The 25,503-nt window shown below is 49.2% G+C and overlaps 1 protein-coding gene and 1 non-coding gene across 3 annotated transcripts in view; both read left to right on the forward strand.

Moving 5' to 3' along the window:
* Mypt-75d (Myosin phosphatase targeting subunit 75D) overlaps positions 1–25,503 on the forward strand; it is a 362,066-nt gene that overhangs the window by 53,066 nt on the left and 283,497 nt on the right. For both annotated transcript variants that reach the window (XM_077686726.1, XM_077686727.1), the window contains exon 2: positions 24,233–24,289. The gene's annotated coding sequence lies outside the window, so the exon portion shown is untranslated. The remainder of the gene's footprint in view (positions 1–24,232; positions 24,290–25,503) is intronic.
* Trnat-cgu (transfer RNA threonine (anticodon CGU)) lies at positions 21,725–21,797 on the forward strand. Its single transcript has one exon. It is a non-coding gene; the product is annotated as a tRNA-Thr (tRNA).

Consider the following 25,503-nt stretch of genomic DNA (forward strand, 5'->3'; position numbering starts at 1 on the left):
TCTCTCTCTCTCTCTCTCTCTCTCTCTCTCAGCAGTGGCAATGTACTGAGCTAATGAGTTGGTCTTGTTCTTGTAGCCACTGCAGTTTCATTGCCATACGGTAAGCTTTGATTCCTGCGGAGAAGTGCGCCTCTTCTTGGGAAGTGCCATCTTGAGAGGTGGCGTCGTCTGTCAGGGTTGATGGCCTGCTGTAAGGTTTAGGGTCTCGGCGAGAGTGACGAGCAGTGACTGCCCGCCCCGGTCCTTCTCATTTATGTAACCGTTGAATGATCTGTTGTCCCGTAGTGGGCACCTTGACTAATCAATGTGTATGGTGAGTAGCGCCACCGCGGTCCCGAGCTCCGCAGGGGTCCCTACACCTGTTGGCATTTGGTATTAGCAACCCCGCACGGGGCACCTTGAGCAATCTTGGTGACGGTGTTGGCGACACCGCGGACCCCGAGCCCCCATACATAAGCTGGATCCAACCCTGGCGATGTGTTTTAAGATTAAGGGGAAGAAACCTCAAACGGTGGCCGTCGGAGCCCAGGTCAAGCTCCGGCGGATGGGCTCCATGTCTGTATACCAGGCAGGGAGCTCCGGGACCTCTCTCGGTATCAGGGTAACCCGAGCGAAGGAAGTACCCCCGTCCCCTGCTTCTATACTATGCTATATGGTATTTTCAAAACCCCAACCCAAACGTGATCGACCCCCGAAGTTTCTTTTCCACCATTTCCTGACTTGAGTATTCCGAAACCGAACAACTATTCTCGCTTCTTAGTAATAGAATCAGTTGACCAGTCGAACCCTCTTGCTTCCAAGTCGGTATTTATAGTCTCCAAATTTCTTCAAGGTGTCATCGGCGACTCATATAGAGCTAAAAAACAAAGAACCGGCAAAATCCTTGTTGAGGTCGGTAACCAGGATCAGGCTGATAAACTACTTGCACAAACCCGCATCGCCGATCTGGCCATCCGAGTCACGCCCCACCGCAGCCTTAACAGCTCCCAGGGCGTGATTTCCGAATATGACCTACTAAATGAATCTGAAGCTGACCTGCTGGAGGGCCTTCGTAGTCAGGGCGTAACAGCAGTCAGGCGCATAACCATCCGCAGGGATGACAAACAAATACCGACAAAGCACCTCATCTTTACCTTCAACAAGTCGACCCTGCCAGAATACATCAACGCAGGTTACATCCGATGTTCAGTCCGGCCGTACATCCCGAACCCGCGGCGCTGTTTTAAGTGCCAACGGTTCGGGCATGGCACAAACTCCTGTGGCGGCCGACTTACCTGCGCAAAATGCGCCCAGCACGACCACCCGTCCGAAAACTGTAACGTTCAACAATTTCTTTGCGTAAACTGCCAGGGTCCACATGCGGCCTACTCCAGAAAATGCGAAAAGTTGCGAAATGCGCTAACAGGGAACCACCTCCGTCCAGTGTGGAGTTCGCAATGAACGCCTCTTAAATAAAGTTTATTCCTCCTCCTCTCTGGCTTATCTGGAACGCCTCAGCTATTTCTCTCGTCATCTGGCCCGCATGCTTGAACACAATCTTTGTATCAAGAGAAAAGTGGCCTGCAACCACCACGGTACCGGCATTTGATGCAATGCTCCGCGAGATGTGACGATATAGCCCCCTTTCAGGGACAGTTCATGCTCTCTGAGGCGCATGTTGATGCATCTGCCCGTTGGTCCTACGTACTCCTTACCGCAAGCCACTGGAAGCACATAAACACAGCCAACATTGCACTTGATATACCTCGTTTCATGTTTCACACTGCATTAATTCCTGTCTGCGCTATGGTCCCCGGACAATCTTTTTTCAACCAAAGAACAAACCCTGCCAATTTTGTTTCGTGCATTAAACAGAACCTTCACCTTGTACCTGGAAACAACTTTTTTCAGTGCATGTGACATTTTGTGCAGATAGGGAATTACTGCTGGCTCGTTATTCCAAACGTACCAACGACATCTTCCTTGTTTTTAGTTATCTAATCATTTTTTGATATACTGACCTCAAAACATTGCTTGGGAAACCGGCATCTCGGAGGCGACGCACTTGACGATCAACAGCCTGTTCTAAGGAATGCACACATGACCTATCCAAAGCAGCACCCAACACAGATTTTGCAATTCCTCGTTTTACTAACTTGGAATGCCCCGACGCATAACTAAGAATTGGCTTCCAACAGTTCCAAGAAAGCTTCTACAGAGACGCCACAACCATTCCTAAAGACTTGTTCGTCGTTGTGCTCACTTATACACTCCTTCAAAGAGGAAAAGACCTGATCGTGTGGGATAGAGTAGTATAGATCTTCAACGTCTGTACTGAATGCCCCGCGGATACCGCCAGGCTGGACCTCTAAGTAGCCGATGACTGAGGCTGAGTTTCTTACCCTAAACGGGTCGTTGACATTTAGTTTTCCGAGGTGCGTTTGCGGTCCCCTTTTCCGAAACAATGGCTCTAAAAGGCCGGTCAACTTTATGTGTCTTCACGGAGAAGAACACCTGGAGCTTCATGCCCTTAGCTTTCTTCACTCGCGAAGCAAGCTTGTCAAGGTTCATAACAAAAGGGACCTAACTTGCTTTTTTATTTTTCGTCTTTTCCGAGACCTGCCTGAAAATTTTGTTTAGAGCCGTCAACGCCATTAGAGCCATCAACAAACGGGCAGATGCGTCAACGTGCGTCTCAGAGCATGAACTGTCCCTGAAAGGGGCTATATCGTCACACCTCGCGGAGCATTGCAGCAAATGCCGGTACCGTGGTGGTTGCAGGCCGCTTTTCCCTGATACAAAGATCCTGTTCAAGCATGCGCGCCAGACGACGAAAGAAATAGCTGAGGCGTTCCAGATAAGCCAGAGAGGGGACGTTTGTGAGTGAGTGAAACACTTTATTAAAGGAGCCAGGAAGAGAAAATACAACTTCGTTTAATTTGAAAGAACTAGGATTCCGTATCTCACTCAGGTCCATTACAGCCACAAAAGATGTTTTTTTAACGAAAAACAAGCAAGAATTATTTAAAAACTTTCAAATTTCGCGCCACAGTGACGTGTTATGAGCAAGAATGACGTCATACGGCCCAACAATAAAACATAATTTTCAGTGCGTTAACTGCACGTTAGCATTCAAGCGATGCGGTCAAATGAAACTAGAGGCCCCATTACAGACGTCCAGTCATGTGTCGTCGCGACAGGTGAGTTAGGCGGCCGCCAATCGCACAAACAAGGTTCCGTGACGTCATAGAAAAGTTGCGGAAAAGTTGCGGGAAATTGGCTAGGGGGTCGCGACTGCTTAACACGTTTTCTTTAATATCTCCGTTATTTGTTCGATGATTGCTATGATATTGGTAAGGAGGGGGCAGGCCCTGAGTGGCTCCCGCCCACCTCCCCCCGCAGGACAATTCAATAAAGTCTTTCTCTCTCTCTCTTTCTAACAAGCCCAACTTGTATTTTGTCTTCATGGCTCCTTTTAAAGACGAGAGGCCATAAGGCCCTGCGGGGAAGTGAGTTTGTGTCAGTCAGGCTTCTGTTGCCTTACACGCGAAAGAGATTGCGTATCTTGGTAGTAATGGAGTTGCACACACCGTGGCAGTTGATTATGTAGTTGTTTTGTTTTTGTTTTTGTGGGTTTTTATTGTTGTTTGTGGTTTTTGGGTTGTTCCCATCTGATTATTGGAGACGCATGCGTGGTATGGTGACTGGGAGGGTATATGCTCTTCGTCTTTTCTGATTAAACTTCAGTTGTGAGTAAGCGCTCGTCCTGTGTTCCCTTCGTATGTGGCGTTTTTTCTCTTGCGCTTTATGAAGGTTTCGACATGCAATTTCACCAACTAGTCCAACTCGCCATTCTGCTGCAGCATTTCCAGTACAGTGGGTCTCACTTTCCTTTCTAATCCCAGTCTTCATGGCCACGCCACCCTGGCGTCGTTGATTGCTACATTTGTGTGCAGAGCTAGAGTGGCATCTTGGTACGCGCAACAAGGCCTGTGTCCTCCTGACCGTCAGGTGTTATGCAGTTGGCTTCTGCTGCCGGTTGAACGGTCAAGGTGTTTCTGCAGCTGCATGATAGCGGCCGTCAAAAGCTCACGGCCGATTCACCAATCGTCATTGGCTGCGGTGTCAACAGATCCACGTCAAGCTGCACACTGCGGCTTTCAATCGAACATCAATGCTTTCACATTTACACTTCATGAAAAGAGCTAGGCGTCCTCGGGCTTTCTTTCTTTCTTTTTCTTTTTTTTTGCTGTATGGGAATGGATCGAGATCCTGCTCGCTTAAAGCACACAATGAGAAAGTGGCTTGCGGGATATCTTTGCGTCATTGCTGCAGCATGCACGCCAGAGGTCATGTTTGGACAAGTGCGTTCATTTTGCGGGCTCTGGTGTTCAGGGTGCCGCTGGTGGGCGCTGACCGGTAGGGAGTACGCGTGGGCCAAGGCGTCAGCGGGAAAGCCCGCTGTTCAATCGGCCGCAGTGGCTGGACGTTTGCCTCTAGATGGACGCCTTTATTAGCGCCTGTTACGAGCATTCGGCCATCCGTCAGGGCCCGGCGTCGTGACAGCCGGCCGCTCTCCGCGCGCCTGCAGCCGGTATATGACTGAAGCCGAAGACCGGCGACGGAATCGCATTCGCGCGTGCCTAATGCGGCCAGAGGCACCGTTTATATTGGCTCGGAATTACTTTCCCCGGCCTCGATGTGATGGCGCGCCCAGAAGTGCGTTCTTCGAGATACGCCATGCCCGAGCTGTTCGCTCTTCTCCTGCTGTATACGTCGTAACGGGGAGTTAAGTAGGTCGGCTGTTATGGCGGCGTTCAAGAACCTAGTAGAGGGTGGAACAGGGAAAATGGTCTTGGCCGCATGAGTCTGTTGAAAAACACGAGAAGCAAAGAAACGAAATAGCGGCGCGTAGTGCCGGCAGGGTGGCTTTCGCCAGCTGTCTTGCACAAGAGATGCGCAAACTCGGGCGCAATTTTTACGGGGTTGTAAATCCGTTCGTGCACTCGTGGTAGATTAAAGCGAAGCAGAGCACGAAGTGACGAAGTGTATTATGTACCAATCGCAGCAGGCGTAAAAAAGAAAACGTGTTGAGCGAGGAAGCATAGCTTTGCAGATGTTTGCCACTTGTGAGCTGCGCGTGAGTATGCAGTACCAAGTGTCTCATTTTTTAAGCACAATGAAAAATGGAGAACGCCGGGGACGCTGAGGAGACGCGAAGCAGGTACGTGCGGTGGTTTTGCACTGATCACGTTTGGTTCGCTGAGCATAGAGCGTGCTGAAATGAGTAACGGTGCTGGAAGCCATGACACAAGCCATTAATGCAGACGGGCCAGCAGATTCGGGCGCTGTTTTTGATGGCCGTCACGTCGGGGGAGGTAAGATGTAGCGATCGTTTTCAACTACACTTTCTGTGTAATTTGGAAGTTATTCAACTGAACGAAATCTAGGATGGTTACCCAGCGGAAAAACGTGTTGCAACTTGCTGCACGAAATTTTCGTTGCAACTTATTACTGTATAGCCGCTATTGCGGGTCCTGTGCGGCCGTTGAATAGGCGTCGTCATATAGCATTCGTTTTAAGCCGTGATCGGTAATTACCTATGGTAAGGAATGAGCTGCAACACGTCACCGTTGTGGAATCGTCTTGGCGGTCAAACGTGCCGTAATTTTAAGATACTTGGATTATTACGCAAGTTACAACCGTCTTCTGGACGCAGGCACGATTTTTTTGCTGCGAGTTATTGATCAGAATTATGTGCAATTTAGCACCATTTTAAAGTTGTTCTATGCGCGAAACGCTGGTTGTTATGAGATCCGTGTATTACAAGGCGAGCACCGTTTTGAAATTTTCTTAGCGGCAGAACGTGGTTTGTTTTAAGATGAGTGTGTTATACCCCTGTCACACGACAGATCTGATGACATTTAGAGCAAATATCATTCGCTCTAAGTGTCATTAACTCGGCGCTACACGAGAATGCCGAATGTCATTTGAGGCGAATGACATTTAGCGGCTAACTGAGGCCCCGGACCTCAGTTAGTGGCCAAATGAGTAGCCTCAACAGCAGTGGCGCGTTACTGGACAAGAAAATTCAGTAATAAACAAAAGAATGTTTCTTAAAACTGAAAGTGAACTTATATTTTCCTCTTCGTGTTGTTCAAATAAATCAAGACAAACAAGTACTAACAAAAAAGAAAATCTCGTTTCCAGTGCGCGCGCTACCCTAAAACGGATTTTTTGCGGGCTTGTCTCGGCTTGTGATGTCTACTAATGTCACCTAAACCAGTGATTTCTTATTTTTATTTAAAAAAATAATCCTTTGCTATGTTTTTGAAAAACATAATGTGTGTGAAAACATTTTAGATTCCATTGAAATATAAGTTTGCAGTTTTGCGAGCTCGTTAATCGTCACCGCTATCACAATCAAACGTCATTTGTTTCGCCGTGTAGACCCGCACCGCCGAACCGAATGTCATTAACAGCTTATGTCATTCACTTTAAATGACCTTAGATTTGCCGTGTGACAGGGGTATTAGAAACCGAGTGGAAAGTGTCTTCACGTACTTGGTTCCGCCAAACACTTCCTCCGGAAAACCAGGCAGGAACCGGCGGGTTATATCTGCTTCGCATGTGAAGAGTGCACAGCCGCTTCAGTGTTGTGGGCGCTTCTTCCTTTTGTCTGTCGTGCTGCCCCGTGCGAGTGCTCGCCAAATCGGTCAGCTTTTCGTGTACGCCTTCATGTAGTGGGCACGCAGCGTCGTTTAGATTCGAGACTCTGCTCTTGTCGGCCGCCTTTTACTTGCAAAGCCTCTCATGTGCCTACCAGGCCGTTTCCGCTCACGCCGGCCGTCTTTGTTCGCGTCGATCTAGGCCTGGCCCTTTCAGAGTGCGGCGAAACCCACGCGCCAGCTTTGGGGGCGGTGCGAGAGGGCGAACCGTTGTGTGCGCACCCACGCCGAAGCCCCGAGCAGGCTGCGTAGCAAGTAAAGAGAGCTCTGGAAGAAAAACAAAAGCGATACGGACGAGCGGAACGCCAAAAAATTCCGCTCCCTATCCTCCGTTTAAGGAGCATGATGTTTGAATTCGAATAGGAGCGCTGCCAAAGCTCTTTCGCCGAATGACTGGTGCGTGTGCGAACTGAGTGCCTCTTGTGAGGCGGGGGTCGAGGTTGAGGGAGCCGGCGTGGTCTCTCGTGAAACTCAAGTCGCGTTTGGAGGCCCAGAAATGCCAGTGACGTGCGCACGTAAGGACTCGTGTTTGCTTGGCGCCAGTGTCGAAACTGGCAGTAATTTATGGAAATTCCAGAGAACCGGGAACATTTGCCATGATTTGAAGCGTTGCGCTTCAAATCATGGCGATTATTCACCAACTAGCCCAGCAAGAAGTTCTTCTCAACCAGGAACATGCTTGGGGTGCTCGGGTATGTGGGTACGCTCCTTCGTCCTTGCTCTCCGCTTGAGGGCAAATGTGGTGTGAAGCTGCGAAAGGACGGACAACACTTACGGGCGTAACGATAGCGGGCAAGTTGGAAATTATATGGCAACTGAAATAGCGTTTTTGGGACTCGTGTGCTTACAAGGGTACGGGGGGGGGGGGGGTTAAAAGAAATGCGAACAACGGAGCGCCCAGCCTCCGACGCATGCTGCACCATCTGGCTGCAGAGACAGTAAACTGCGCGCATGCGCACGTCCTAAGTTAGAGAGCGTTGGAGAGTGTGGCCTACATAAGGGAAATGCTTGATCAAGATGCGACGTCGGTCGTTTATTTTGAGGAGCTGTTTCACACTGCGTCGCCACTGAGCAGGATGATCGTTGGGCACCATGCATGGTAGCTGCAATGAGCCTGCTGCGCGCTTGGCTCCTGAATGTAGTAGATAACAGGATGATCAGTGGCGACAGAGAATAAAAAGACGCCTCAAAATCAATGACCGGCGTCGCTTCTTTATAAAGCATTTCCCCTAACAGTAGGCCACACTCTCAAACGCTCTGAAAAAACTACGCATGCACGCAGTTTACTGGCAGTGCAGTTAGACGGTGCGGCGTGCGTCGGAGGCTGTATGCTCCGTTGTTCGTATTTCTTTTGATCCCCCCTGTACAACATTCTTCTCAGCCATGAAGAGGGTCATTCATGAAGTAAACAGTCGCACTTTTACTAAAGCGGTTAAAGAAGGGCTTTGACGCTGGTCCTCACTTCGCCATGGTCCGCTCGAGCATTCTGTTTTTGCGGGCAGCGTCCTCCGCAGCTCGGTTTTATCAGCCGTTCGGCGGCCTTCGTATCGTAGGGACGCCCTGCCGCGGAATGTTCTCGGGTGTACTTCCGCCAACTTGCGTCGACAAGTGCGCTCGGTGGGAGCTAATTTTAGGAGGCCCCCGTGAGTCACTCGGCGATGTCCAGACGTCGGCAGCAGCGCATGAGGGGGGCATTCGGCCGAAATTCGTCGCGGCTGGGCCTTGCGCCGCCGCGTTCTGGTGGCCGGTGCCGAAACGTGCAGTCGCTGTTTGCTGTTGACCGTTGGCTTTGCTGTCGCTCGCTGTGCGGTACCCCGGAGCATAGCTCGCAGCGCTGCGCACCGCCGGAAAACGGTTCCCTCGTTCGCTGCTGGTCTGAGGAGTCTCAGCTCTCGCACTTTTCATGCGCGCCTGGAGGCGCTGGCGTCGCATGTATCCACTCTGCACCTTCAGTTCGCGTGTGCTTGGCGCGCTTCGGCTAATGGCTTGGTCTCATCAACGCAGTCCTTCCGGTTAGGACTTTTTCTAGAGTCTATGTAGGGAAATTCTGGCAAGCCTGCTTAGCTGTTAGCCATTAATTATCCAGTGAATAATAATAAGAAAGGAATACGGGCACAGCTGTTTGCTTAGCCTTGTGCATCCGGTGTCGTTGCGAATTCCTCAACTGATTCGCCTTCCAGTTAAAATTCAGGTGTACGGCATGTACGAATAGCGTATACCGTAATTCCTCGTTAACTCGATCTCGGATATCTCGAAATATCGGTTAAGTCGAAATTTTTCCTCTCTGTGCATATACCTCCCATAGGCGCTGTGTATTTGTGCCCCCCTTTGTCTCGAAACGTTTTTTCAGGGGACCACGGATTTTTCGAAATGTTGAAAAAGAGGGGACAAGTTAAAATCCGCTACAGGTCTCCGTTCGAACGCTTAGCTCCCACTTCGCGCCGAACGCGGTCGTGAACGGTAAGTTTACGCGGAGTATGCGCTTTACGAGGCCGATTTCCTCGTTACCGGAATGCTCTCCGACCCCTAGATCGTTGATATAGCTGTGCACGACGCAGCTGATCATGCGGGCGACGAGGAGCCTCCACAAGTGCCTACAACGGCAGAAAGAAGAAACATGCTGCCTGCTTCGCAACGAGGCAGAATGTAGCGGTGGCGACCAACAACTGGCGCGATGCGTTCAGAAACTCGAGAATGCTTTTCTGGGACTAGATGCGAACGCGAAACAGGCGAGCACCACGCAGTTTTCTTCCGCAATAATGAAAATTTGTTTTTCCTGCGAATTGTTTTGCTTTTATTAGAAAAGCTCCCTTGTGCAGTGGAGCTTTTGCTACCAGCACTAGCTCTTATTTCCGTGACCTGGCAAATAATTTTCGGCATTTCCACTTAACTTGAAACTCCGCTTATCTCGAAATTTTCAGCGGATTTTACGACTTCGAGTTAAAGGGGCCCTGAAAGGCATTTTGAGCAAACTAAATGAACTAGCGCAACCGTTAGATTGGGTGGTCAACGTCCTCTGTGCCAAGTATTACTCTTTTACGCGCAGCGGAAAGCTCACACTTTTGTTGCAAAGTTCGTCGTTTTTTTTTCACCCTTCCCTTCGTGTTTTTGGACGCCGCCATCTTCACATGTCTACATCATCGATTCCCAGATGTTCGTCATGAGCTAGACATCCTGCTATTGGGCGGCTTTTTCACGCACTTCCGGCAAAGAGATGAGTCGTCTGCTCAGCGTCGGCTCGCCGGCTGATCTGCCAGCGGAGTGCCGGAGTGCTTGGGCATTTTACGACAAATGAAACAAGTGTAAAACAAACGCTTAACCGTTTGTATTGAATGCAACACGGCCATAACAAGACATGGATATTTGTTACCTGAGTATACATTCCATAAAGAAAGCGTTGAAGCCCCGTGGCACTTCTTTCGTGCAATCGCAGAGAACGCCCTGAGCCGAATGCCCGGGTTTGACGCATACATTTTATTCAACTTCAAAACAATCCAGAGATGCGTTTCTAACGAACACAACGTCACAACATGCGTTGAAAGTCTGAACCACGATTGACAGAGGATGGGTTGCCTCCTGCCCGTCGTAAATTCGGTACTCACCTCGCGCGCGCTTTGTGGGGACGAACAGCAAGCCACTTAACTCTGGCGCACAAGCCGATGGCTTTTAGCCACGCACACTGCACATACCCCATGCGAGGTTGAGTCGTACGTCGCTCGAGGAAGATAATCCAGACCATGGGAAGCACTATCCCCCCGCAGAAGCACAGCGTCGCATTTCATCGCGAAACAAAGGCGTCCACAACACACACACCACCGCCTCCTGTAATGCCAAACGCATCTCGCACTTCCCAATGGGAGTGAGTGGTACGCCTGCAGTGCCCACATGTCGCAAGGTGGGGCCCCGAGCAGAACCGGGATCACGCAACCATAACAAACTTCTAGAGTGGTTTGTGCCTTGTTGCCAAGGCAACCGATGTTTGAGATTGTCAAAGAAATGGCGCTCGCTCCAGCGCTAGAAAGCTCAGAGCCGCGCCGGAGCATGTTTTGCCAACGTTGTCACTCTCCACCACGCGTCGCCCCAAGCTGAACTGGTCACATGATTGAAGCGTTTTGTGCACGGGTTCTGTATCGGTTTAATATGACTTTTTCACATGCCGCCGGCAGGAATTACCACCGCCGCAAAATAAGAACCGGCACCAGCGGGGCCACATCTGATACGGCGCTTTTTGGGTAAACAGTGCGCGGTGCATCAAGGGAACGAGCGCACGACCCTCCCCGTGCGGCTGCGAGTTCGCCGCCGATAAAAAGTCATGTGCCGCCCGAGCAACGTACACCGCGAAAGGGCAAGGCCAGGCCGCCGCATACATGCGGCCAGATTTTCGTTCGCTTTTCCAGCCTTGAGCGGAGTGCGTGATTCATGGTGTCAACAAAGCTTGCCCGTAGCAGACGACAGTCTGAGCAGCGCAATAGCGGAAGTACGTCACCGCTGCGGAGCGCAGCATCATGGGAGGCAAGGCTCGCGCGCCGTCAACAGCGGAGAGTAAGTCGAAAGGAGGAGGAAACGCGGAGCGACGATAATGCACGGTTTTTGATTTACGATTTCTCAGCTAATACTCATCGCTTTAACAAAATTCTTGCGGGAGGAGATTGCAAATACATTGCTTTATTTGGGTACATGTACATCCATGCATCGGCGGTAGGTATTTCAGGACCCCTTTAACGAGGGATTACTGCACATAAAACTTGACCCTGTGTGCGCGACTGCACCGAGTACCGAATACAAGACGAAGCGTTTCCATTTCTCTAAATGTTTTCGATCCCCCTTTTTATAATTTCAGTGAGATTTGAAGGGGGAATAGAGGAAGTGGTGAGCGAGTGGTCATTTAAGATGGTTGGAAGACTGGGAGTGAATGGTCCGGTCGTCGTTGACCCCCCGCGTGCATGATACGTTAGCAGGGCAACATGAGATATGTGTAAAAATAAGTCCAGAGATAAATAGCGCATCTCAATGTAAACTTGCGAGGGGGCAAAAGATGAACTTGATTGATTGATTGATTGATTGATTGATTGATTGCTTGATTGTGAGGTTTAACACGTCGGAGCTGCACTTGGGCTCTGAGGCGCGCCGTAGTGAAGGGCTCCGAATTAATTTTGACCACCTGGGGATCTTTAAGGGGCACTGACAAAAATTTGGCATCTTGTTTTTTTTTTGCGATAAGTAGCTAATGACCTATTTATATAAAGGATGTATAGCGCAAAAAAAAAGGACGAAGGACGGAAAAGATGCGCAACGACAAAGCGCAAACTTTTCGTGCAACGGTAACAAGCTATATCGCTCGAGCTACCTGCGCCACTTCGCTGCCGTGGCCGCCACCTGCGCAGCGGCCGTGCGACTCTCTCAGTGCGCTTTTCGTGTCCCCGGCGCGTTTTCGCGTCCAGTGTAATAAAAAAAGCATAAAAAGAGAGCCTGGAACCGATGTAGAACTCGAGAGCAAGAGCGCCGACCTCCGATCAGAGCGGCGAGCCGGCGAGAAACGCCGGCATAGCGGAAGCGCCCAACACAAACTCGTGACGTGTTTGTGCGTTTATTTACTCCACATCCAGGGAATGTCGATTGCGCGAGGTCCTCCGCTGGCTGCTCAGTTGCGTTTCGCACACTTTAAAATGGATTTTAAAAATGTTCTAGGCTGTATTTACCGCTGATATTTTGCAGATGATGCATGTGTGTTCACACCAATCCATCTCCGAAGTTATCTCGCCTTCAAAATTTTGTGTCAGTACTCCTTTAACGTGCGATAGGATGGACTCGCCGGTTTATCGTCCACAGACAGACTTCAAGTACATACAGAAACTTAAAAAAAGCACACACACACCTGACTGACTAGATTTCGTGGATAAAGACATCATGCCGAAGTGCTTCAATGTGTAGTTTCGTTAAACCGCCATATCGTCCTAGTCCTGAGAAAAGCGTTTGTTAAGCGGGATTCACACGACGGAGAAACCCTCTCACGGAGGCGGACGGATATGTGACGTCAACACCACGTGACCGGATTTTCCGTCTTGGTGGCGCATCCACACGTGCGGAGCTGCCCGGAGTGACTAGCAGACGACAGCGCGGAGGAAGCGAGGGCGAGGCTCGCTTCCTCCGCGCGAGCCTCGCCCTGTGTGCCAAAAACTGGTTCCATTCCCTACGGAGGGCCGCCGCCGCCTAGCGAAAACATGCGGTGGCATTTTCTTTCCCGGAGCATCCGCGGGCGATCCCCACCGAGGGGCGGAGCCTAAAACCGGTCACGTGAGCGGCTCCCGCGGGCCAAAAAGAGAGGGGTTCTCCGTCGTGTGAATCCCGCTTTAGGGTCGAAGCCCTTTAGGGGCTGGGGCTGTCGGCGTCTCATGTCGTCGTAAGCGTCATCTCATGTAGTCACGCGACCAAAACACCGGGACACTCGTTTTCCAACGCCTCGCGCTAGAGCGCGTCGTGCTTCAAAGACAAGAGACGTTTACAGCAAGGCTGTATACCTCTACCCCCCCCCCCCCACCCCCCAACAGCTTCATATCTGTTGGCAAAAACGCCAAGGCGCCAAGAATACACTTACACACTGCATGCTTCGCCCCTCCTCGGGTTTCACGTTAGTGGAGATGACCCGGGATTATTTCATTTAGGTGCGGAGTACCTTAGGACCGCACAATGTTCGTCCACGTCCGTGCGCATCGCATTTACATCGCAAAAAATTACACAGGCACCGGCAGGATTCGAGCATGTGTCTGGTAGACAGTGTCAGTCGTCGTACCTATTGGTCTATACGACCGTGAGTTGGTACCCGAGAGTCAAACGGCTTACTCCCTCGCCTGTAACGGTACGGAGTACCTTAGGACCTCCCAGTGTCCGTCCGCGTCCATGAGTGCGCACACACCATCAAGCAAAAAATCAAGCGAAAAATCAAGCGAAATCCGATTTGAGCCGTGAGTTGCAGTTTCATGCAGGGAATAATCAAGGTGCAACTCACGGCTCAAATCGAATGACAGTCGGTGCGCAAATCGGATGTCCCTCGGGGCCCAACTTGGATGTCATTTCGAGTCCCCGTACTCCGCACCCTCGTCATCATCCACGGAGTTGAGATGCTACCATTTTTTCTCTCTCTGGGTGTCGGAAGCGGTAGCTAGAGCTTCCGAGTGTCTTTTGGCAGCTTCTAGCTTCTGTGATTTACCAAAATTGGGTTTCTATAAAAACGATTGCCCGTGCAAATATTCTCGTTGGCGTTTCTTCCTACTATCGGTTGTGATATCGCATACTGTCCTCTTACACTCTACTGAACAACAGTGCGACAGCACTGCAGCACCCTCCCCTGTCTGTGCCACGAAATCCAGCATCGTCTCGGGAGACGCCGGCGTCTGTACGGAACGACGACGCGCAACGCCTTTTCTTCCCTGCCCCTGAATGCATCACAGTCATCTGCTTGCGTGGCTCGATCAGTCGGATGGTGCTCCCGTTTTCGGCGCACGAGGACTGGGTTCGATTTCCGCCAGTGCCTCTGCTGAAGTTTCTTCTCTGGCTGTTACATTGTTTTTTGCTCTCTCTCTCTCTCTCTCTCTTCGTCTTTATCTAGAGCTCCAGTCTAGCCCAGGACCGTGGATAAGTAGTATATGTACGGCGCAGTTCTATGCCGTGTCTGCAAGTAAGAGAGATTCTCTCTCTCTCTCTCTCTCTCTCTCTCTCTCTCTCTCTCTCTCTCTCTCTCTCTCTCTCTCTCTCTCTCTCTCTCTCTGTTCACTTTATGCTGTGCCGTGAGGAATAAAGTAATCCGCTGTAAATGCTGCTTTTTGTTTGATGGCTGGTATTTACGCATACGGCGCAGAGAGGAAGGTTGTACTCGAAGCTATAGAGGCTCATCGGGTGAATGTATACACACACCGCGAAGCTCACGTCACCGCAATCCTGTTCCATTGGTTGGTGGACGGGGGGCGCCTGACTCCATTCTTATTTCATCTTGTACTGCAGCGCAACATACGAGGTCAAATGCAAAGAAAACACACACAAGAACTGAACATTAAGCGGTCATTTTTTCAAGAAAAACACGCATAGTACGAGATGCACTTACATCAACGCGCCCAAATTCGGTGGTCGACTGGTCGAGAGAAGATGCCTGGCGTTGCACTTTCCGCCATCCTGCCGTTCGGCGTTGATCAACGTTGATTTGCGCCTAGTATTTATGGTCGAGTGCCCGCGTTCACACTCGGTCAATAACTGTGTGCTTCGTTCGCGGGCGAGTATTGCGCACGCGTATTGCGAGTTCGGTCGCTGATACCTTATGTATTGCGGTGGCGAAGTTCGATATTGGATGTCTGTCCGAATTTCGCTCGTGATTGCGCAGGAAGTGCAGCCAAGGAACGGAAACCGGCGAAAAAGGACGCAAAACACAAGGAGCAACGCTGGTGTCTCGTCTCTCCCAGCGTTGTGGTGTCTCGTCTCTCCTCGTGTTTTGCGTCCTTTTTCGCTGGTTTCCGTTCCAGCGATGTGTACCAACTGCCCCAGCAAGCTGCACTTCTAAAGTGCAGCCAGTTATATAAGCAGATAGCACGTCGTATGCGCGCTCGATTCCTTTTCTGCCGTTTTGCTCGTCCTGCGCCTTACGTGACGACTGCGTGCCCCTCCCTAAAGGAGCAAAAATTTTAAGTGATCCTCTCTGCCATATGCGCAAAAAAAAAAAAAAAAAGCCCGAATCAGGATAGTTCGCGTCTGTTAGTCAGGAGCGGTACACTATTTCTGAGGCATTTGTAAGCCAATACGCTTATTTCAAAACCAGAAGTTTAGTTCGGTCGCTAAGCCACTCACTTCAGTACGTAGATAAAGCGGGCGTTAGCGCGCGGAACCTGATTGCTTGAAGTGTGGTGGTTATTCGGCTTGGAAAAGCGTAGTCATGGGTTGCGCTGCTCTGCCACTTCCGAGCACACAAAGGATCGGACAGCGTGACAGTGGCTAAAATACAGGCCGAAACGTTGGTGTTGCTGGATGCGACGTCGAGCGCCGTTTTTGGAAGGCATGGTAACTAATGGCCCTTCTGTTTACATGGACGCCGGCCTGTCTTCAAAATGTTTTGCGTTGGTCATGCATATCCTGAGCGACGCGATCAGACTACGACTCACCTTTCAATAGCCATCCGTACTCCTGTACGCCTCAGTCGGGTTGGGTGTGCCTGAAGGGACGCCATAAGCACTGCGTTAAGCCGAACCACTGTGCATAAACGTATAGTGGAGCACAGAATACATTTCCCAATCCTCACTTAACGAGAAGACCGTGGCGAAGGGGCACCTTGCGGCCATGTAAAAATATTTCAATCCCATGTTTGTGTTATTCGTACCGTCCTCTTGCCGTTCTCGTAGCGAGGGCGCAACCGACAGGCCCGTGGCAGCACGTCGAAGCGCGCCCTGACGGTTTCCTCGCCTGACGTGTTGTAGGACCGTGCAGTGCAGTGAAGCAGCGCGAGAGGACAGCCTATACATAATGGGTTTTTTGTGCGAAAATGTTCAGCAATTGCTCTCGCGGGCCCTTTGACCGCTAGGATTAGCCCGGCGGTCATTAGCGACTGATACGAACAAAGAAAGCTCGTGTGCGTGGTCGAGCTCAATATCCGTGCGCACAATACCCCGCAATCCACACCGTGTGTGTGGTTGAGCTCAACGCACTTTGGGCTGTTTGCCCCCCCCCCCCCCCCCCCCCCCTTACACACACACGCCCACACATTTTCTTCCCGTCGCCTTGCGATAATTACTGCTTTTTCGCCTGTCCGGTAAATAATATTCTGAACGGACATACCACGGTGCCCCGTAGAACATGCTGAACTTGTATATTAAAGCGGAGCTTTGAGCCTGTCACTGATTTTGTCTAGTCCTCCCTAAACGCAGTGCAGGAAAGCCAGCTGTTTCTTACGATGACGATGATCGTGGTTGAAGCGAAGAAAACTTAAAGCGCCTCCCGTGGTCGGAATCGAACCTGGGTCCCTCGCGGTGTACGGAGCCGACGTCTATCCGATTGCGCCATTCCAGCACGGTCGAAGCAGCTAGGATTCAGAGAGGGCTGCATTGACGTGCAAAATTAGTCCGGGAATGCAACCCCCCCCGCCGTCTTACGAAGACTGTTTGAACGCTAGGGAAAGCCACGGAATGCCTGTATCAGTACAGCACTGGAGAGAACAATCGCAGTGCAGTGAACTGTTCCGATAAGAAATGCTTATGTCCATGGTGTGGGTCCGCTCGCTTCTGGGTTGGTTCGTTTGGTGTTGGGCTTGAGTTTGGACAGCTTCGCGTTCCCCCATCGTTGTCGTTTCGACAGAGGGGTTGCTGATTTTTGTAATGTGTGAAAGCCCTCAGTATTAATCACAATTGAACTGGTTACGCGAATAGAACGAAGTAATTTTAATGAAATAAACTCAAGCTCAAATTAGTAATCGGGCGCGAATGAGCTGCCCCTGAGCTATGTGGCATTTTTTAGGCGATGAATTAAGGCACACTACGCGTGGAACGCCCTCTGAAAACATGTGCGGAGAACATGGAGGCGAAAAACCAAAACTCCCTTGTGTGCGACCCTTTCGTCCTCGAGTGGTCACAATCCCTAGGCCTCCACTACAGCGCGCAGCGTATATATAGCACAGGCGTAGTAGCTTCGGCGCGTAAAACCCCGGTAAACCTGCAACGTCACGGGGCCGATTCGTCGGTTGTGTTATGCGCTACAATAACGAAGCGTGTTCAACTTAGTCAATGTGTTCTACCTAGCTCCGTTTTTATATTGCTGGCCGTGATACATTCTTCATTAGAGCATTCAATGTTGTGTTTTTCCTGTTCCTGCGTGAGCTTGGATCTATACCGTTGCCATTCGCGTTATTGAGAGTTTCGCTGTTTATCAATAGCACATCCAACACGCGCCTGGGGTGGACGCGCTTTCAGATAATCTACGTCGTGTCTGCGTCATGTTGCTCCCTGATTTTGAATTTCGCGACCTAACGAGCTGTTCTCTCACTATTTTTTTTTTGAAGTCACCAAAATCAGCTTACCAACACCGAGGAATCAATTTACCTCGAGCTTCATATATGAAGGTCGAAGAAGCCAGCTAAGCTTTTCGTTTGGAACAGTTCAAGCAGTATAGGCCGCGCCGGAGAGAATTCGCTACACTGTATGTCCGCTTCGTCACATGCAGTTTCTTCGCATCCTGACTTAACGCGGTGCCCAGTTACCTCACGCTGCGATTGAATTCCGCGCTAGCACCCGCCGCGGTGGCTCAGTGGCTAAGGCGTTGCGCTGCTGAGCACGAGGTCGCGGGTTCGATTCCCGGCCGCGGCGGCCGCTTTTCTGATGGAGGCGAAAAGCAAAAACGCCTGTGTGTACGAGATTTCGGCGCACGTTAAAGATCCCCAGGTGGTCAAAATTAATCCGGAACCCTCCACTACGGCGCGCCTCATCGCCTGCGTTGCGTCGGCGCGTTAAACCCTACAATCAATCAATTCCGCTCTAGCTTATCAGATAGCGCAATTCATTCAAGCTGTTCTTTAAAGTTGCGTTATTTTATTTACGAGAAATTTCAGATTTTGTATACCGACCGAGGAATGTCATCCCGACAACGGAGCCCGGGCGCACTCGCCCGCCTTTTCAGTGAGCGCGTGAGTGTGTGTTTTGCATGTGTGTTTTGCTGCTCCATGTGTTTCCTCAACTCGGCTGAGTAGAGGATTCCGCAATACTGTATATGCGAAAACCAATTTCAAGGGTCTCCTCGACTGGAGGCTGGAGGGGAGGAGGGATTCAGAATACGGGGATTAGTGCTGCAATAAAGCGCTGGCAAGTGAGCGTCACCACGCCGTATGAAAGGCACGGAAAATCACGACATAGCATTAAGTTCTGTGGCTCCGAATAACTCCAGGACGACTGGATATTCGCTTGCAAACATATCATCATCTGTTTAAGCACGGGGGATCTAGTCTGTGGAGATAACAGGAAAAAAAAAAAAAGGCCACTCCGGAGAGGCACAAAGGGAAAGAGGCTAAAGGGTGACCGTGGACAACCTGCCCGTACATGGTGGCGCTTGCAGGGTGCGCCTATGCACTTGCGGGCTCCAGGGTTAGTTCGGACCACCAGAGTTTTGTGAGGGTGCACCAAAAGCTCGTGCGCATGGTCTCAGCGGCCGCGAATCTGGCGCACAGCAGCGCCTTGGCCTGCCACTGTGGCGGCGGTACGTAGCACGTGCATCTCCAACATTGAACGCAGTGCCTTCGTGCCGAAAAGATTTTTAGTCCTACAGAGCTGTCAAATGTAATGAGGCTTATCTCAAGAACACGGGGCATCATTAGAGCCCGCTCATGACGGGAAAGGACGGAAGCTGACGATTTTATGGCATTTCCTTTGTTTGGAAAGCCCTTTGTAATTCGTTTCGCTGTGGAAGTTTGTGTGTTATACCATGTGTTGACTAAGACGTCACTTGAGCTTGTGCAGAACAAGATTGTTTGGCTTCCCTATTCCTATTTCGTTGTATTTTCTTGTTTAGGACGCTCGTGTAAGGTAACACTGGCGGTTAATTAGCTTAATTAAAGGCCAACTTCGCTCAAATTTTTTTAGTCGAAATTTGATCCAGATTAGTAAGTAGGTTATACTTGTAAAATGACCATGGCGAAGTCCTAAGCCTGGTTGCCGCATCACGCAACAACTGCGGGCGTTCAAAGTAGCTCTAAAGCAGACCTTGGTGCACTGACTAGAGAGTCGCTGAAACTAGTAGAAACTACGTCACGGTGTACGCCGCATGCTCACCTACCATGTTACTCTGCGTTAGAAAAGCAACGAAGGGTTTCGTTTTTTTTTTTTTTTTTTGATGGCGTGGGATTTATGGCCGCTCGATGGAAGCGATGTTGTTTACATGGGTGGCCGTGAAATATGAGTAGAGAAAGGGCACGATTGTTTGCGTGGTCTTTTTTTTTTTTTTTTTTCAAGGTCGACAAATACTGTTTTACTCGGAAGCCCGCGCAACGGTACACGAAAAGGCGCTTGACCTTTTCCAGGAAAGTAGTCATTGCAAACAAACAATTGCGCTCGTGAAGTTAGCTTGTTAGCTTGGAGGTTTAATTTGGAAGATGAACAGCATTTTAACGCCGCAGCTGAGGCATGTTAAATTTGCAGTCGCGCTAGGCGTAAACATTTCGCCGAATTAATCTGCAGATCACGGACCAGGAGTTTCGTACACCCGTAAGGACCGTGTTGACGGTGAAACTGTGAGGAAAAAATAGCACAGCCTTGAGCCACGTCCTAATATCGATATTTAATTGGCTTTCAATCATTGGTTCAAGTTGGTTGTGTGCGCTTCATGTTAGAGCACGTAAAGAACTCAGTGTAGCTGGCTTAATTGAAACCTTAAGTCGCTATCCGCTTCGGCGCGCCTGATAGCTCAGGCGTAGGTTCGGCTCGTAACACCCCTGTTTTGCTTTGGTTCGAGGCTGTTCTTGGTGTTCTAGTAGGCATCACCTGTTTTAAAATTAACCACACAGGTAGCGACGCTCTAATATTCTTTAAAGGTAATACAACAGATTACAAGGTCGGAAACTGGACGCGCGCTTAAGATGCTCGTAGAGTTAGTGAAACTTTCCTTCACTTCCAAGTTTTTTTACTTATAAATATAGCGCGAAATGCGTACTTTTTCAGCACACTTAATAGTCCTATTGTATATGCCACAGAAAATTCGATAAAAGATATCTGGTTAAAACCTTCGCTTGAGATGACTTCGCTCTTGCCCTCAATTTTTATTATATATATATATATATATATATATATATATATATATATATATATATATATAGTATAAGTAAAGAGTCGGATACACAGCTGTGTATCCGACTCTTTACTTATACTATTTCTGCGCGCTTTGTGAGTTTATCTTTCTCTAGATTTATATATATATATATATATATATATATATATATATATATATAAAGAAAGAAAGAAAAACACGCGCCCAGAGTGGGGACCGAACCACTCTGGGCGCGTGTTTTTCTTTCTTTCTTCCTTATATTAAAAAAAAATCTTAACTTCATTAACCATAGTAAAAAATAGAGCCTAACCACACCCCTATGCCTCCTTTGGCGTTGTAGACTGCCGACCTATGTTTCTGTATTTCCTCAACGAGCCCCTCATTTACTTATTATATATATATATATATATATATATATATATATATATATATATATATATATATATATATATATATATATATATATATATATATATATATATATATATATTCTTCACTTTCTTTCTTTCTTTCCAAATTCTTTATCTGTTTCAAGTTTCAATGACCTACCACATCCTCCCCTTTGCTTTCCGAGGTTTTCTTGGCTGCCAACCCTTATTTCTGTCTTATTTCAACGAGCCCCTCATTTCCTATTCTGATTCGCTACATGCATAGCGAGGGCCTCTGTTCTGACAGTCTTGGTGCCTTAGGGAGCTTAAGAGGGTTCAACGCTGGTCGCCCACTCTCGACATTTTGTAGACACTCGAGTCACGGCCCGGGGGTTAAAAAGAAGGTCCCCTTCACCCCGAGTAGTCCGAGTGGCGCTGGCTACCACCCCCAAGCACAGGAAGCAAAAATACCTGAACATAAATACCCCAGAAAGTGGAAGGGAAAATTGCCCCGCCGGTAGCGTAGTGGTCATCGCACCAGACCGGTATTCTGGAGGTCGTGGGTTCGGATCCCACCTGACGGGCATTTCTTCTCCACTTTCTTTAGAAATTCTTTATCCGTTTCAATGACCTACCACATCCTCCCCTTTTCTTTCCGAGGTTTTCTTGACGGTCAACCCTTATATATATATATATATATATATATATATATATATATATATATATATATATATATATATATATAGCGAATCAGAAATGGGAAATGAGGGGCTCAGTGAATTAAGATAGAATAAGGGTTGGCAGTCGGGTATTTATGTGAAGTATAAATACCTTAACATAAATACCCGATAAAGTGGTGGGGAAACAGCCCCGCCGGTAGCGTGGTGGTTATCGCACGAGACTCGTATTCTGGAGGTCGTGGGTTCGGATCCCACCCGGCGGGGATATTTTTACCACTTTCTTTCTGACTCAAATTCATTTCTTTCTATGACGTAACGCATTCCCCCCTGTGCTTTCCGAGGTTTTCTTGACTGCCAACCCTTATTCTGTCAATGTATATATCTAGCAACCTTCGGCACTGGCTTGCACGCCTGTTTTCCCTCGGGTACGTCACGTCCGGCCGCCGGTAATGGCCGCCTTTGTTTTCCGTTTCCTTTCCGAAAACGCTCATTTTCATGAGCCATTTGCGTCTCGCGCGTTCCTTTTCTAGCCGCGCTCGAAAAGGAACGCGCTTTGTAAAAAGGAACTGATTTGTAAAAAATCAGTCCCAAATCACGCTCACACTAACGTGTAAGATTTGAAAATGGCGAAGCTGTACGCAACCTTCACGATCATCCCGACGGTTTAAGTCCACGATTGCAGCCGATTTGCTTCTCCTTCGCTGCCGCAACACCTTTACTCCATTATTCTTGCTATTAGTTTGAGCTTCCTTTATTTTTTTGGAAGTGATAATTATTGGACATCACCTCGGAGGGGCGTATACTATGACGTGCCCTTCTCGTTCCGAGCAAATGTTGCCACAATAACGGCGAACGATGGAGTATTTTTCTGGCCAATCAAACGTGCGCCGGGGCTGCTAGGTGGTCGCCGCGAGGCAGGCACACACGAGCGCTCGGCATTTTTTTTTTTTTTTGGTTTTGTTAACTGACGAGCAGTCGCCGCGAGTCCCGCGCTCACATTCGCGCTTGGCAGTTTCTTGGTATTTTTAACTGCTGGCACGAAAAATTACGATTTGCTAAACAGCTTCGCTCTTAAATTTAAAAAAAATTGACGGTGCAGCTACAGAAATGTCGGCTGAGCTAGCAAGGTGTAAAAGTTGACGGGCTACAGTTCTGAAATCTGGCATGTTTTGTGGTTCATCATCAGAACTTCATCAATGTTTGACAAATGGCAGCAGTGAATGCGTCTCAATTTTGCAAGGCTCCTGTAGGCGTCGAAAAAAAAAAAAAAACACGAGGAAGACATATCTGGGAAAGGGGAACCGGCGCTTCTGAGTCAAAGCGCAGGTAGCAATTGAGAGCTTCTTTTCGCGCGACTGCCGCAGCCTTTGATCATTATGAAAGAACGGCGCGCAGTGCTGTCGATATGCGAATGCGCAAGGCATACGGGACAGGCTGTGCAACATCGACTTGATAAGAAGGCTCCAAGCTGACGCGCATCGACTTATCGCCGCATAGCGATTGGCTAGGCTCGCCCTCTTTTCGGCCACTGCATGTTGGCGCTGTTTTCAAGCGTGGCCACTGACATCGGCTAGTAAGGCCGGGTTGAGACTGTTGCCGCAACTGTCGTAAAAACTTTAATGACGTCATTTCACGTCTCAGCCAACCGAACTGCGTGACATGCCGTTTTGTTACGACTACAGATCACGATATGGCTTTCGCATCAGTAGTCTGAACATAGCATAAGGCACGTCTCGGAACGACTGCAAGGCACTAAGGCGTTTTTGTCTTGCGTATGGCGGTGTAGCGTAACGTCGACGGGATAGCCCCGTCAGTTACAGATCGTTTGCGCCGTTCGAGGGGGTAACTCAGCACCGACTTAGGTACATATCACGTTGTGTTCGTGCTGGGCAGAAGCGGATTCGCGGATTTTGCATTCTTGTTTGAAGCAACCGTTAGGTCTGGGCCTCATTTGTAGCCAACTGGATACCTTTCGCTAAAATCACGTGCCCAGAGGTTTTTCTTTTTCTTTTTTTTTTTTTTTTTTTGAAGGCGGTTATTGGAAGTAGCTTTGGCTAAGCAAAGTTAGGTCGTGGCTTCCCCCGCACCCTCAAGGGTGAGTGGTGTTTCAGGTGCCACACTAAACTTGGACGGTATGCTTTGGAATTTTATGGGGTATCTATTTACGAGCCTAACAAGTTTGTCTGGCAGACTGCTGAGATGAATTACAACGCCTTAAGATGAAGTTTCCAAACCTTGTCGCAACCGTCGTTAATTTTTTGAGTCTCCACAGAGCCCCGTAAAGCACACGCTAAGATAATTTGCACTCAGTAAGAGCGTAAAAAAGGGGCCCTTCGTGGGGTTGCAGGCGCTTTTCTGTGTTGGCTTTGAAAGCATCTTTTCAGCTGAGAAGTCAGAGCTCCGAAGCGTACGTTAGCCGTCTAGCTCGTTCAGTTTGAGCTTTTGCAACATAGCTGTAAAGTGGCGCATTCGCCTTGTTCTAAGTCTATATAAAGGGTGCAGAACGGCCGATTCTGATTTGGACCCTGTCCAGATGTCGCCATCAATTAGCTCCGTAATTAAACCGAAAGACCGGTATCTGCGCAGCGCGGCCGCTAATAATGACAGTTAGTTTTGGTGTTTTCAAGTTGTTTAGCACAGCAGGAAGGCCCATGTGACTGCTTTGAGTTCGTTTAACCCGGCTCTGCTTGCCTTTCAGATGATCCCGGCGGTTGCTTCGGCGAGGCTCGTCGGGGAGGCTTCACGTCCTAGCCAGGTATTCGGAATTGTGCAAACTTCTGTTCCTCTGTCTTCTGCTCGCGGGCGCATCGCCTCCTGCAGCGCAGGGGCCGGTGCGGCCAGACAGACTTGCCGCAGAGTGCGTTTTGATGGACCTCTCCTAGTGCGGGGCGGAACATTCGCAGTGCGGGCTGTGTGGCTCGGCCGTCGCGGGAAAACCTGTTCGGCCCTAGGGATGCCCGACTTTCATAAAGACGCCGAAGCGGCATTTACATCAGCGGGCTGAAACGCGCTGTTTGACGCCCAGTCACACCAACTCATTGTTTGTGGTACTGGGCGCTCATGCAGGGTGTTTTAGCTTCAGCAGATATTCAGTGAAAACAAGTTACTGTAATGTGGAGTGAAAAGTCTTCGTTTCGTATTGTCTTCTGTGCCCCCCCCCCCCCCCCTCCCCTCCCTTTCGAGTTGGCTTGGAGCTGGCGGTGGTCTTCGGGACTACGTAGTAGTAGTAGTGGTGGGCGTAAGTAGCAGTCGGAAGTATGTTTCTAAAAACTAAAATGTGGTTACCTAATCTAAATTTTAAGTTTAGGAGAAAATGCAATAACGTACTAACGACGGGTGTGAGAGACAGGAATTTAAGGCGGGGACTGTTAAGAATAGCTCACTTTTAATTACTTCTCGAAACATGCACGCAATTTTTGAACTGTATCGCTAAAGTACGGTGTGATAGATGAGCATTTTAGTGTAGATCCAATTTCAACGCAGTCGGGTGGATTGCAAGCTGGAACGCCTACGTATTCAACGTCAGCTTTTGGCAGGACATGTATGAATGTCGCGACGGTTTCGGAACATTCGAGAAATGAGCTAGCCTATTTAACTCAGCTAGCCTATTGAACTCACCATTGGAACCTAATTATTCTAAAGTCTCTTCCGATGGTTCAGTCCGACACTTCCCTCGAGATATTTTGATCAGTGGACGTGCTTTAGGTATTTCTTCGGTGTAGCTTTTCCACACACACGCACGCACGCACGCACGCACGCACGCTCGCACTGTAATAGATTGCGACGGATTCTTACGACGCCATGTTTATTTATTTATTTTACGAATTAATTAGCATACTGCAGGCCAGAGGCCCAAGCAGGAGGGGCATAAAGTGGTAACAATATCAAAGATACAATAATACAAACAGCAGAGGCAGAAACAACAAAAGTAGAAAACGCTGGTCGCCAGGCACAACTAAACCTTTTTCT

Source organism: Haemaphysalis longicornis, unplaced genomic scaffold (assembly GCF_048455015.1).
Source record: "Haemaphysalis longicornis isolate Haplotype H1 unplaced genomic scaffold, Haemaphysalis longicornis Haplotype H1 scaffold_1, whole genome shotgun sequence".
Taxonomy (NCBI): Eukaryota; Metazoa; Arthropoda; class Arachnida; order Ixodida; family Ixodidae; genus Haemaphysalis; species Haemaphysalis longicornis.